We start from the raw sequence: 13,915 nt of genomic DNA on the forward strand, positions 1-13,915 counted from the left end.
TGCTCTAGCTCCCTGTTTGCTTCACCTGCAGCTGAAAGAGACTCAGGAAGGGAAAGAATAAAATGAGGGGGCCGTAACGTAGGAACATTATGATGCACTAAGTGCTGTCAAGTAATTATTACAAGAAACACATGTAAAAAACATTTTAAGTTAATGTAAAGATTTTATTAGTTGGAAAGAAACAGCGTGAAGTTAACACCTGGGTCTCACTAATATGCATGTCAACCTGCTTTCAAGATAAATAACACCATCCATGTAAACCATTTAATATAAAAGCAATTGGAAACATACACAAACCAATTCATGCCGAGGTTTTAATTTAATGTTTAGATCACAATTTTGGCTGTTTAAATTGAGCATTAAGAATAAATAATAATGAAACATAAATGCTAGTTGAGATTTGGTTTAATCTTTAAGAGATAGCCTGGCAGAAGTGGTCAGCAATTTGGGATTCAAAGCAAAAGTATCTCCAAAATCCAGAGGTTCTGTAATTGGAGAATTGTCTCCATAATCAACATAGATTATGGACTTCCACTACTTCCCTAGAGATACCAAGACTACTCATATTTGCATGAATTTCTTGAATTTCCAGCATTAAGAAGTTCTAAGTATTCTTACAAGCAGTATCCTAGGGACAGATTCAGAAAATTCAAGAGAAATCAAGAGCGGTTCCAGGTCTCAAACAAACAAAAACTTCAAGTTCCTCCACTGGGTGGTTTGGTATGACGTTCAGAATATTAAGACCATATTCAACACAAATGCAGAACTGCAACTTGAGCTGTAGCTTGCCCTCAGCTGAGCAAGGCCAGGTATGGTTATCTTCAAAAAACTGGCACTCCAACACTGACAGTCTCAACTCCCCAATTATATTCTCTGGTGATAATACCCTGACAATTTTCTGTTATCATTTTCTTCATCTCCTCCTTCCACTCTCTCTGGTCCTTCTTTAAGACTACTCTCTGTTCCTGTGACTACATTTTTATTTCAACAGAGTCGAAATGATTCAGCTTTCCATCTAGTCCCCTGGATTCTGCTATGAGAACCATAAAGCTTGCTCCAACTTGAGACAAAATCAGGAATATTCCAGTACAGAAAAAGCAGTCAACTCCAATCTTTGGTTTTCTCATTTGCTACGTCTTGACTATAGCTGCCTTATTTCTTTGATAAAGTCAACTAAGATATGCAGGAGAAGCCACAGTAGACATTATTCATATCATAATTAGCAGTTCTTTATGATTAAAATCCTGTTTTCTAAAGTTTCCCAATTTACAGCTTAATCAAAAACCAGATTTTATTCCCACCCAAAAAAAGCTCCTTGAATAAGTTCTGATTTGTCAAGAAAAGATCCTTCTCCCTCAAAAACAAAAACAACCAAACAGAGAAAAAACAAAACAAAACAAAAAACCCTTCTCATATAGAATTTACTTTCAGTGTTTTTATGTAAAGTAGCCTCAAATTAATGACTTTTATACTGGCATAACACCTATGTGTATGCTGCCCCTACACACCCTGGCTCTACTATTTCTAACTTCATGCTAACCATAAAATTCTTCTCTCCGGTAGAATAATTCAACAAATTGCTGTGATGTACATAATACAGGTAATAAAGACCTGGCAAATTTCACATTCACGTTAAGGTAGCCAGCTCTCTCATAAGCTTTTGTTTAGCAATAACTGATAGACCATTATTAACAAACAGAACGAGATGCTGTAGCAAGTCATTTGGTCCCACTCCTTGCTTATATTCATTGGGGAAAAATGAAGATCTGTGGAGTGCAGCCTGCCCACAAATAAAACTACCCATGTGAGATTAGAAAGCCCTCAAAGCAGGCAATCTAATTCCAAAATAAGCAACTAGAATAGGGAGTTCTGTGTTTGTGTTCTTCACTGGACTGTTTGGAAATGGAACAGAAATCATCCTTGAAACCTCCACTCATCCAAAGACAGTGTCATAACTCACCATCTCTCTGGAACATTTTTTTTCCTTTTTTTTTCAAACAACTGTCCAGTTGGGCAGGATATTGCAATATAGCCAGTCAGTAAAAGTTGCCATGACAACAAACACGTGAACTTATTCAGAAGTTCAGGTAGCTGTTCAAACATTTTAAGCAATTTGGCTTGATTAACAAACATACCACATTCCCCCACTGCCAAATGTGGCCAGTGCATGCTACCAAGCTGCAGTGGGCGAAACTCCCCCACCTCCATGCAGCAGTAGAGTGAAGTGAGCTGGAGACAACATTAACAGCATCAGCAGTAACTCAGAGGGGCCAGCCTGACAGGGGCGAAAGTGGCTGTGCATCCAATCTTCTCCTGGCTCCTAATTCTCCCTGTCATACCGTGCCTCGTCGTCACTAAGCATCAATCGCAGTCTGCAGTATAAACACTTCTCATAAAGGAGCAGAGGTAAATGGCCTGAATTTTCACATTAGGTTTTATTTTTTTTCCAGGCTATTCACAGCTCATTTCAGTGGCACTTGCGTGTTTCTGTTACTGCTCTTGGAGCTACATTGTCCCTGTGTGATGCTCCAGCATCTAAGAATGATCTGTTTGCTCAGCCTCGGGCCCTTAAATTTGGGAAACAGTCAGATCCATTTGATGTACTAGCTAAACATTGTACTTCTGAAGTCTACATTAAAAAAAATTCTGGAAGTCCCACTACATTTGGTAGCTCAGAATATTGCAACATATTCAGTACCAAGTACTTATACATACAAGAACAAGCAGATATTGGCCAAATTCTTGGCACGCTGAAAGCTGAGATACTCGCATATATTCTGAGCATATGACACTGTGGATTTAGCTAGCAAGGAGCAGCTCAGGAATAAGATCATGAATTTAGCTCTTTTGCCTGGTCAAAGTCAGATTCAGGCACCATATTTCACTGCACAAACGAATCCTTGTTTGTTTGCCCAGAAATTTGAAGGGAAAGTTTAGTTTATTGGATATTTCAGTCTATTTGACCAAAGCAGATGTTTAGATTTCAGATGAAACTGAATCTTCTGTACTGGCTCTTTCCTATCAGAATATCTGGTCTGTACTTGATTTATGACCTGAACTACTCAGAATTTTCATTGTTTTCCCTACTTTTTACTTTTAAATTTCAGGTTTTAATGAAAGATACAACATTAAGAGGCATGTTTCTATTTTTTTTTTTTTGCTAATTTATACCTAATATATACCAAAAAAAAAAAAAAAAGGCCAGAAAATAGTCAAAATGTTATATGGTCACTGCTAGGAGCAGCTCAGAATTGCCTTGACAAAGAGCACATCTTTATGAAGCAGAGAGATGGATATTACATTGCCCTCCAGTGCACAAGCACCATAACTGCTACCAGTCCAGCAGCTTGAGGGCGTCGGGAAATAACATAGGAAAGGCAATGAAGGCAACAGAAAACTCCAACAGTTAGCTGCTTTCTTCAAATCTCATGCCAAAATCCGTAACTACTGTTACACCACAGATCAGTTCTTTGTTCAATCAGCTAATGCTTTCTGCAGTCCCTGGGCTACAGCACTCAGTTTAAAGACTGGCCAAGCTGCAGATATAACCAGACCACTAGTTCACAGTAAAACTGCAATGCTTTATTTTTTTGCTAGAATGTTACCTTGGGTTAACAGTATAAAACACACCAGTTTTCCTCCAAAAAAAAAAAAGCAAGGCTGTAAGGAAAAGTACTCCAAGCTGTTCACAGTGCTTCTTCAGGGACAGGAAAGCTCAGAAATGGAGAACTAGAAAATGGCAGGTCCTTTTACTCTAAGATATAAAATTGAAACTACTTTGCAGCAGCCATGGCTGCGGAAGCAGTACTAGAGAGAAGCAATCCTACCATCTTTTCAGAGTACCTCCAGCCAAGCACCAAAAAGCCAGCCCCCTGCACTCTTTACAGCTTTCTGCATCTCCCCTGCCTAGGGACAGAACAGTCCTTGCTCCCCCCAAGAACAGAGCCTGAAATTCTCTGCATAAATGAGACAAGGGAGAGCTCACTTGTTTACTCCAGGCTAACAGGAAAATCAGCCTGATGCTGGCCCTACAGTCCTGGGCTGCCTTATACGTATGTATAAATAGTTAAGGCCTCAGAATCTGCCATTATTGATGAGTCTGGGCAGTGCAGCAAATTTCAGTCAGAAGTAGAGCTTTTACAACAGAAATTCTTCATCAGCACAACCCTTCATTGCTGGAACGTAACATCTCTTCCACCTGAGAAACAGACTTACATAGTTCTGTCTTTCTGGGGACACTAATGAATTACTGCTCTGGGGACTGTTCACTCAGATCTCTGTAGCTGGCTTCCTCTAAGCTATCAGATGGTTGCTGCTCCATAAATCCCTACAACTGAGTTAAATCCTTCAGGGCGGCACGTTCTCTATGTGCTATGTTTCCTGTAACTGCTTCCCCTCTCCTCAGATCTTAACTTTATTCTCTAAACTTAGACCCTCCACAGATCAGGCCATGAAGTACCAAAGAGATCCTTATATATGAATTCAGGCTCTTCCTCCCACATAACCCTCACCTGCCATCACGTCCCTGAATATAGTTACCTTCACCCTGTCTTCTCAAGCCTTTACTCACACCTTTGTCTTTTACAGGCTTAGCAAGATTCAAATCTGCTTTGAAATGTGGTTCCTGACATTTGTCATAGGATTTCATGCTTATTGCCTCTGAGTGACTCCAGATCAGACATGCTCAGTTTATAAAAAAGGGGAGGGGTGAACTTGGAAAAGTCAATGCTAGCTCAACAGCGAAGCTGCTATCTTGTCTTCTTCAAATGGTTCTGCAGAATAAAGTATTCATTTTACACATCTACCTGTAAAAAAGTACAACCATTCTCGTCCACAGGACTAGAAGGACCAAAATCCAATCTAAATTGATTGTGTCATTAACGTTACTGGATCTGATTCCATAGACACAGTGAACTAATGCAGTGCAAATGAAAGGCAAGTATTCAAACTCCTTGTGCTTTAAATTCAGAGGACCTAAGTCTTAAGCTCACCCAGTAATTCTCTTACCTGAGACCAGCTCCTAATCCCATCTGTCTTCTTGCCCCTTCAATGATGATACCAAAACTAGTGCTAATATTAAAAGCTGTCTATAAATAAATTCCCATCTTGTTTCCATATCCGATCCTACCTCTTCCTCAGCCTGCTCCTTTCTTTTCTCTTCCTTTTCTCCTGTGTCATCTTCCATCAACAGAAGCTGCCATTTCAATGGTACTGCCTGCTGAACTGCTTTCCAAGTCATTGAGCAAAGCTGTAGGAGAGAAGCAAATGTACAATTTCCATGAATTTTCACATGAAAGGCCATTTCCTTTCTTTTGAGTAATGTCACAACTTAGACGCTGCATTTTTTGCAGTGCTAAGTGATCAGTGGGCCATGATGAACATGAGATCATGCCCTCATGAGATACAAGTCCTTTGTACTGCTAGGGTGAAAATGAAGAGTTTCCCAAGTCACTGAGAACTAACCAAGTCAGATGGACACAAGAACTGCACAAGACTCTCAGGACAAAGAGAGACAAGTGGCTTGGATGTTCTATGGTGTGTGAAAGGACTGTTTTGGGCTCAGTGGTAAAGACATGATTCACTCAGTGAGTTTTCCTTGGACATAAAAGGACAATAAAGACTGCTACAAAGCCATAAAGAGCTCTAGAGGCATACGGACACTAAACATCAGGCACTGAAGACTGAGAAGACTGAAGTTTGCAGCTGAACAAATGAAAAGAATAGCAAAGGGGTAGGATAAATAAAAGATGATGCAAGACATTCAGATAAATAATAAAAAAATCAAGTCTAGAGGACACTTGGGGTGCTATGAGTGAAGCAGCCTCAATGGCTTGGAGAGATACAGCAGCCAGGCTAATTTATTGAGATAGAAAAATAACGTTTTCTGGAACAAGCTAAATTATTTGCCTCAGTACTCCTGAAGGAGAAAAGACGCTGACAGAAAATGACATGTCATATAATTCTCAGAGTGACAAGAAGGGGAACTAGCAGAGATGCAAGGGTTGGGGTCTATATATCCCTCCAGTACTTTTTGGCTGCCTAGGGCAAACCCTGCAGTTGATGAATACAGACAACATACCAATGACATGCCAGAAGTGCTCTGCGATGGGGAAGGATTCTGTCTGATCATTTCCACGGAGCTCAAGACAGTCTCCAGGTCTTACTCTCCTTTGCCACAGCCTTTAAGTCTTCATTTCTGCCTGCACAAAGTGACTACGAAATTCTTCCAAATAAGAGTTCTCTTTTTTTCTTGGCAGCAGCTCAACACTCCCTGTTCACAGGTAAAAATATCTAGACAAGGTGCAAAGAAAAAATTCAGGCATGAACTTATGTTGCTGTTCATAAGGGAAGCAGGTCAGAAGCCTTTTCCAAAGTTATGTGAAGTTAACAGTGGAGGATCTGGCCTTCCACAAGTTAGGTGCACCCCCTGTGAGCTCTGCATGCTATGCTGCCTTGCTCCAAGGTAAAGGGACCACTGGCTTCTAAATACCAATGGGACCTCAATGTAAGATAAATTTTCAGGAAAAAAATTCTCGATCAGTCAGTTTTTCTCTTGGCATCAACATCAGCTCCACTTCTCCCTTCTTGTAACTCACTTCTGTAACAAAATAGCTCCCCTTAGTGACTGAGGGTACCCATGCATGTACCCTGTGCAATGTGTCATAACAACTCTGTTACATGAATGCCTGCAGATTAGTGACTACCTCCAAGGGTCTCACTCCATACTTCAGCATAACCAATTCAGCAGAGACAAAACTTGTGAAAATAAACTAATTTTGATTAATAAAGAGGGATGCATCAACCCACCGAAAAAGCAGAATGCAAAATTATTTGTCCTGCTTTTCCAGATTCTAAGAACTATATTAATGTTCAAAGCTTGAGATAAAAACCAGTAAAACCAGACTGCATATATGCTTGGCATTTTATCTTCCGCATGCATAGAAAAAATTTTGGATATCATGGTACATGGATAACATGATTTCAAGGAGTAATGTTATTTAGAGTCATTAAGAAGCAGAATTACAGAAAAGCCTTATCAAGATCTGCTTAACTACATAAGCAGAGAAATCTTGAAGTGATAAAATACTTGCAGTGATGCTCTTGGAAGTTGTAATAATCCAGAAATTGTCTGTTCTTTCTGCAGAAGTCTGATGGATTCATTTGTCAGCTGCCGATTTTCTGCCTACAGTGAAGAAAACCACATTGCAGAGTGTTATTTATCACACACACTGCAAGCAGGCACAGTTACGTATAGACAGATGAACCTAAGGGGTGGATAATGGATAAATTACAGAATTTGGTAAATATATTTAAGAAAAAGACCTTAAAATGAGGGTGTTTGAATTCCCTCTTTTCAAATGTCAGCAAGTTAGAAGATTATGGCAATTGCTCACTCTAAACATACTCGAGAAGGTAATCAATAGAGAAGACAGAGTAATAACAGAGCTTAATTCAATATAAATAGACTAGGAGAATAAATCTCTCCCTAAACTAAGAGGTAAGTCCTTTCCCGTTACGTTTCATTCTATGCTTCTAAAACAGCATGTGTGTGAGCCTCTGATGAGATATGAAAATTGCAAAACCAAGCTGCAAGCACAGGTATGTGCGGAATTATATGAGAAATGTAATAAGTAAGAGAACATGCAAGACAAGGATAAATTTCTCCTCTTGACATTTTATAGACACACTTTTAGCTCTGCAGAAACTGAAGTGCACTTCTGACCTCACTGAACACAGCCTCACTCCCCCAGAGCAGTATCCAAACCATGGGCTTCTAGGACTTTATCAGCACTACAAGCTTCGCACAGTAACCAACATACCTGAATTTGTGACATCTTAGAACAACATGTTATGGGGGCAGCTGTAGCAAACCAGTATGAGAAAAGGATGCTGTTGTCATTCCATGTGACTGGAAACAACCTAGATCAAAGCACTCGGGTCAGTAGGTAAATAATTACATAGTCTGGTTTAGTTGAAAGCTTGTCTTTGCTGGAAGGACTCTTATTGAGTCACATGTTCTTTGAGTACCCAAACAATCTACAAATTTGTGTCCCAACACATCAAACACAAATACCATTTTCTGGGCACAGTCTGCTTATTAATTATGCTGAAGTTCTGGTTGGGAACAAAGGGAGAATCATGCCAATAGAGCACAGAAAAATCTGCACGTCCTGCCTACGGGATAGGAAGAAGGAAGCAAAGTGTATCCTCAATAGCCACAGGTTCCAAAATTCCAGAGCCAGAAGTAACAAAGATTTATGTACATACTACATTTCAGATCCGGGCTTATAGCAGAGGTGCAGGAAGCTGACCCCAACATGTATCAGAAGTTAGCAGGTATACGAAGCATTCTGAGGAAGGGCAGAGGCCACACCAACTGCAATATGTAAAATATAAATCATTCCAATACAAAGGGATCAATTTGGAGATGAAGAAAGTGCAACAAACAGCTGGGGTATAATACAGGAACACTGACATTTTTGTGATTTTTGCAAGTTTTCACAAAATGAGAAATTCAACCCTTTCTCCAGAGAGACAATGAGCCATCCCAGTGTCCTGCTCACCCAGGTACCCTACAAGATGAGCAATGCTTTGCACACTCCAGGCTGCTGCACACGATGCAAAAATCAACATCCAGACAAGTGAGGTGGCTTTTGTTTCCAAAGAGTGAGAAGAGACTGAACAGATGTTTGAGTACAAGAACAGCTTGCAGCACAAGATCTGCAGGACCCCGGGCTAATCAATAATTTCAGGACAGCAGTATGTAAGGGCACGTTGTGCTGGAGAGAAGAGTTGATCAATGCTTTATTATGCTCTTGCACTCGATATTGGATGCTGCAGGATGCTCATAGCTGAGTGCATTAGACCATGTTGCTTTTTGCCACAACATGAAACTCTCAGTAAAAAGCCAAGAGAAAACTGGGTCCGTGACTTTTCTTGTCAGTGGTTCTTGTCCCTGACATCCATCTCCAGCCCTGTTGCTGGTTCAGCTGTGCTAACAGTTGCTTTGCAGCAAACCAGCTCCCTAAAACCATGCAGACTGACAAACAAATCCTGGTCCTAGTGACCCCCTCCAGCTCCACATTGTGGACAAGGCAACAGAAGGAAATGCCATGACTGGTCTTGCTCTCTTGCTTCCAATGGGATTGAGATAAGCCATAGGAAGACTAAACGCAGGCAGTAAAGTCCGACCAACTTCTGTATCTTCTTTGTCTTTAACATTCAGGAGTTACCCACCATCAGGTTCTGGATTTAGTCTTAATCTAGGTCCCCTCTAATTTTTGTCTCTCTCCTTCCAAAGCTCTCCAAGACAGCTGGTTGAGCAGAGCAGCAGGCTGGGAGCAATTTCTGACAACACACACCAGAAATGGGCACAGGAAAAAACATCCAAAATAGCTCTAGTGGGTTTTACATACATCTCAAACTGTAATCGTCCCAGGAGAACCTTCCTACATCCACAGACAGAGAATCCCAGCTCCCAGATCAGATGCTATAGTGATAACTCATCAGTATCTTGACCATTTCTCTGGGATTTTCCCTTACAGAAAACGTTAAACACTTCTCTGTTCCTTTCTAGTAAAGTGCCCATTTCTGACCTAAAAGCTTTACTGCAGGATTGTTACTGGATGAAACAGAGTCTAGCTCTGTTTTGCCTGCCTTGCCCTGCCTCACATCCATGGTTCATGAAGATAATGCAGAGATGATAAGAACTTGGGCCTGGGGCTGATGCTACAGGGGACAGAATGCCAGCCAGCTGTCCATCCCCCAGCTGGGTTAGCTGTGCAGTGTGGGCTCACGTTGGCAATGCAGAGAATCACATGGAGTGCAATCCTCCACAAACTGGTGCCAGTTACCAGCAGGCAGGGAATGAGTTCTGTTCTCAGAGTCTCTCCGGCCCCCACCGTATTTAGAGGACATTTTTTTCATTCCCTCAAGGCACTGGCACTGATGGAAATCTAGTGGCAAGGTCTCCTCATTCATCTCAATCACAAACAACAGATTTTGACTGAGCAATTTACATCCGCCTACCACTTTGCCTGCCTTGGTCCTTAGGGCTACTAAAGGTTAATTTCTATCAGTGTGAGAATGTCATTGCCTCCTCTAAACACATCCTTCCACGTGTGTTTTGATTGCTTTGTCAGTGGCGAGGCTGAGAATAGATCTCATTGTTATTTTTGCTGAAATCACTTATCACAGCCGACTGTCAGTTTCCTGAGCATTGCAAGCTACAGCATTTGTGCGCTTATGAGCAATTTCATTACCCAGGATGAAGCAGGAACCCACCCGAAATGGCAGCACAGCAGCAGGGCAGCTAAGTGATGGATAGTTAGCCAGTGTACTAAATGGTCCACCAAGGGCTGGACACAAGCATTGGTTTGCCCAGACATGGAGGGCAATGAAATAGGTGTTGAAGTGGGGCTTTGCTCAAAGAAACCCTACCTTGTACAACATCCCATCCCACTGAGCTGCTTCCCAGTAGTACGAGGGCAATTCCCTGAGCTGTGTGCTGAAACCCAACTGGAGTGTGAAACTACTGTTTTCGTTATTCCTGTCCTTACAGCTCCCTGTTTGTCACATCTATTCCACTTTCAGTAAACAGAACAAGTGTTTGCACACCACAACACTATCTGAAGTCATGCTGTAAAGATAGCCCAGGGCCTGCCGTGCCAAAGGGTCTGGACCCTGGCATGAAAGTAGGTATGGTTCCTAATCTCTAGGCTAAGTCAGTCCCTTCAGCTCTCTGCCTAGAATCCCCACCTGAAAGGGAAGATAACACATCTGCCATACACCTGAGGGATGCTTCCAGAACTGATGTCTGACAAGATGAAAGGCAGTTCCCAGCACAAAGTGCTGCTTCAAATGTTTGCCGTGCGTATGTCACCAGATTACCTTTTGCAGCTGCCTTGCAGACAGCCGACTCGCTGTCCATGGTGGCAAAATGCAACATTGCAGAATTACAACAGAGCATTGGATTATATTCTACTGCACGTTGGCCGTAGCCAAGGACTCTTAACAAAGCTCCTTACACTAACGTGCCCAAATTTCTGATGGCAGAAGGAAAACAAGCCTGCTGACTAAAACAGAAGGTGACCAACTTCTGCTGGGGTTCCAAGCGTTCCAGGCAATGGGAACAGTTCACTAATTCATGCCAATCTAACACTGTCAGGGGACAGCACCTCTTTAGCCATTTGTTCCCCAGAAATACCCTTCTGATTTTCGTGGAGAAGCAGAGAAATACCTTCTATTAGCAAGTTTGGCTATAGAAATCTCCTAGAGAAGCTGCTCTCCATGGGATAAGGAGCAGTTGCTCAGCAGAACAAACAAGGAATAAAACAGATTCATATTTTGTTCTAACCACCAATGAGTAGACACCAGGTTAAAGCCTCAGGTTTCCTTCTGATACGGATTTAGGGCTCTGACTCATGAGCACTTTCAGGCTGAGCTGCAGCAGCTGTAGAGGTCAGGAATAACCAGCAAGAAGGGTTACATCTTCAGCTGTTTCAGCCAGTTCCATACAAGTTATGAACTGGAGACTTCGGCCACTGCAGCTCCCAGTGTAGCACATTCACAGACTGCAAGCAATGGTTTAAGGTACAGTACAGAACTGTGAAGGCGTAGGAGCTGAACCATTGCCTGATCTACTATGGGTGATGCAATCTCCACAGGGAAAAGGAGCAGCCGGAGGCATTACCTTGTATCAAGCAGCACCACTTGCTGGGCTCATGAGACCTCAGCGGTTGGATTCCTGCACCAAGTCAAAAGGATGCTGAGACCTTGGTTGCTCCGTCACCTTTGAAAATAAGATGCAGTGTCCTGAAATGCACCAAGACTTTTGAAAATGTGTTTTTACCTATGCAAAGCCCCTTGTGCAATCCACAGCCGGGTGCTTCTGGGGTTCAGAAATGACTTCCTGTCCTTCGCATCTGTTTGGCTGGATGCCCACAGGGTTCCCTTTCAACCTGAATGTCACCTTTTTAAGAGCTGTTCATAAGGGCCTGTTTAATTTTATGTAAGATTCACAGCTGAATTCTACTAGGCCAGTTATTTTTTTGCCTTTTTCCTCCTTGGCCTTTCTCTAGAGACTAGAGGTAACATAGTTTTCATGCAGACTAAACACAGTTTTATAGACTAAACATATAGACAACAGTTTTCATACAGACTAAACATAGTTTTTGTATACTAAACATATGGACACAACATAGTTTTCGTACAAACTAAACAGTTTTTATAGGCTACACATACAGACACAACATAGTTTTCATACAGACTATTTTACAGAATAAAAAGATGTTTAGATGGAGAAGGAAAAAAGTTCCTTTCTTGCCCTCTGACTGCTTACTCTTGTTTTTTCTTAGCTACTACCAGTATTTGATGTCTGAAACAAGCTAATTTCATCTGCTTTCCCAGGACGCTGCAGAACAATAACAGAAGTTATTTGGAGATGCCTCAGGCTCCTGCTATCACAGGTAGCATGTCCACCTACCTAACTGCTGATACCTGCAAAGCTGCCAAAATACAGACCTACGTGTGGAGCACCAACAGCTCCAGAGACGCGTGGGCTCCACGAGAAAAAGGGGGTGGCACACGGAGGTCCTTCTGTCACAGGCAGCTGTGTGCAGCCGGCGGGCGACACCGTGCGGCCAGCCCGGCCCCAGGCCCGCTCCCTGCAGGGACCAGGAGGGCACAGGGTGCAGGAGAGCAGGGCTGGGGTCGTGGGCTGTGCCTCCCCTGCTAGCAAGGAGCCCCGGTAAAAGTAACAGTGGGAGCCTGGGCTTTCTGAGGTCTCCATTGCGTGGTTGTTGTTGCTGTGAAGCTGGGAGCTGCGCTGGGTTAATTCCCAGGGAATCCACAATAAGCTTTCATTAGCCATCAAAGCCCTGATGTACTTAGATCTTGCAGCTCAGCAGTATTTGTATGGCTTTAGAAAGCAACCACCTGTGAACACAAAGCATGCTTCACAGGGAATCCCGCTGCACGCCTGCAGTGCTCCCACTCTCCGGGCAGCCTGACTCTCGCCTTTCATGCCTCGATACCTCCTTGTCCCCCTCCCTGTCACAGTCTCTGAGCCCAATTCACGTTCTGGAAAGAAAAGCTGCCCAGCCTGGAAGTTAATTACAAACTTAAATTGCCTCCTGATACTAAAAAGTGGACTCTGATTTATTGCAGCCCATCCTCTGGCTAACATTTTGCCAGACCTAGGGGACAAAGGGCTTTACAACAGTGCTGCTGTGCTTGTCAAGCTAAGGAGAGGCAGGCATGGGCACTACCACAACATACGTGCCTCATGGGGACAAGGGGACAGGAAGGAAGGCAAACAAAGCCAGCATGCAGACTGTGTTTGAATTGGGTTAGCTCATAGCCTGTAACTACATTAACAAAAAGCAATACTGAAAATTCAACTGCATCCCTAAAATAAGAGACAGGAACTGCCAGAGTCTAATTCTGACTGCTGAACTTCAAAGCAAGGGGATTTCAGTCTTGTTTTAAGTGAAAAGTTCAATACACTCAATCTGGCCACTTCCACAAACCAAGCGGTGGCTTAACCCATCTCCGTGATGGATAAGGCTGGCTTCTAATGGATCGCTGTCCAGAGATCAACTGCCTCTAGTCCTTGAACCCTCAGTAAATTAAATGCCTAATGCTGCATTGGAGCCCACAACCAAAGAAATTCAAACAGTAAATCAAATCGAGAGAGTTCAAAGTCATCTTCTATTTTTATCAGCTAGAGGTTCAGCAAAATTTCTTCACTGACATTTAAAGGCATGAGCTTTGTCATCCCACCAGGGGCTGCATACAAGCACAAACACAGGCTATTCCTTGGGCAGAGGCAAGGAACGAATTCTTGCACAGAACTTTCCTGCTCTTACCCAAGTAGGAAACACTTGGCCCCCCTGGGGATCCGTAGGGTACATCT

General features: G+C 42.6%; 1 long non-coding RNA gene across 1 annotated transcript in view; it reads right to left on the reverse strand.

The window, feature by feature from the left end:
• LOC121077218 overlaps positions 1-6,285 on the reverse strand; it is a 28,426-nt gene extending 22,141 nt beyond the window's left edge. The window contains exons 1-2 of the long non-coding RNA XR_005823960.1: positions 6,080-6,285; positions 5,129-5,248 (exon numbers count right to left, since the gene is read on the reverse strand). This is a non-coding gene — a long non-coding RNA (uncharacterized LOC121077218). The remainder of the gene's footprint in view (positions 1-5,128; positions 5,249-6,079) is intronic.
• Between the last annotated feature and the right edge of the window lie 7,630 nt (positions 6,286-13,915).

This window comes from Cygnus olor, chromosome 13 (assembly GCF_009769625.2).
Source record: "Cygnus olor isolate bCygOlo1 chromosome 13, bCygOlo1.pri.v2, whole genome shotgun sequence".
In the NCBI taxonomy this organism is placed as follows: Eukaryota; Metazoa; Chordata; class Aves; order Anseriformes; family Anatidae; genus Cygnus; species Cygnus olor.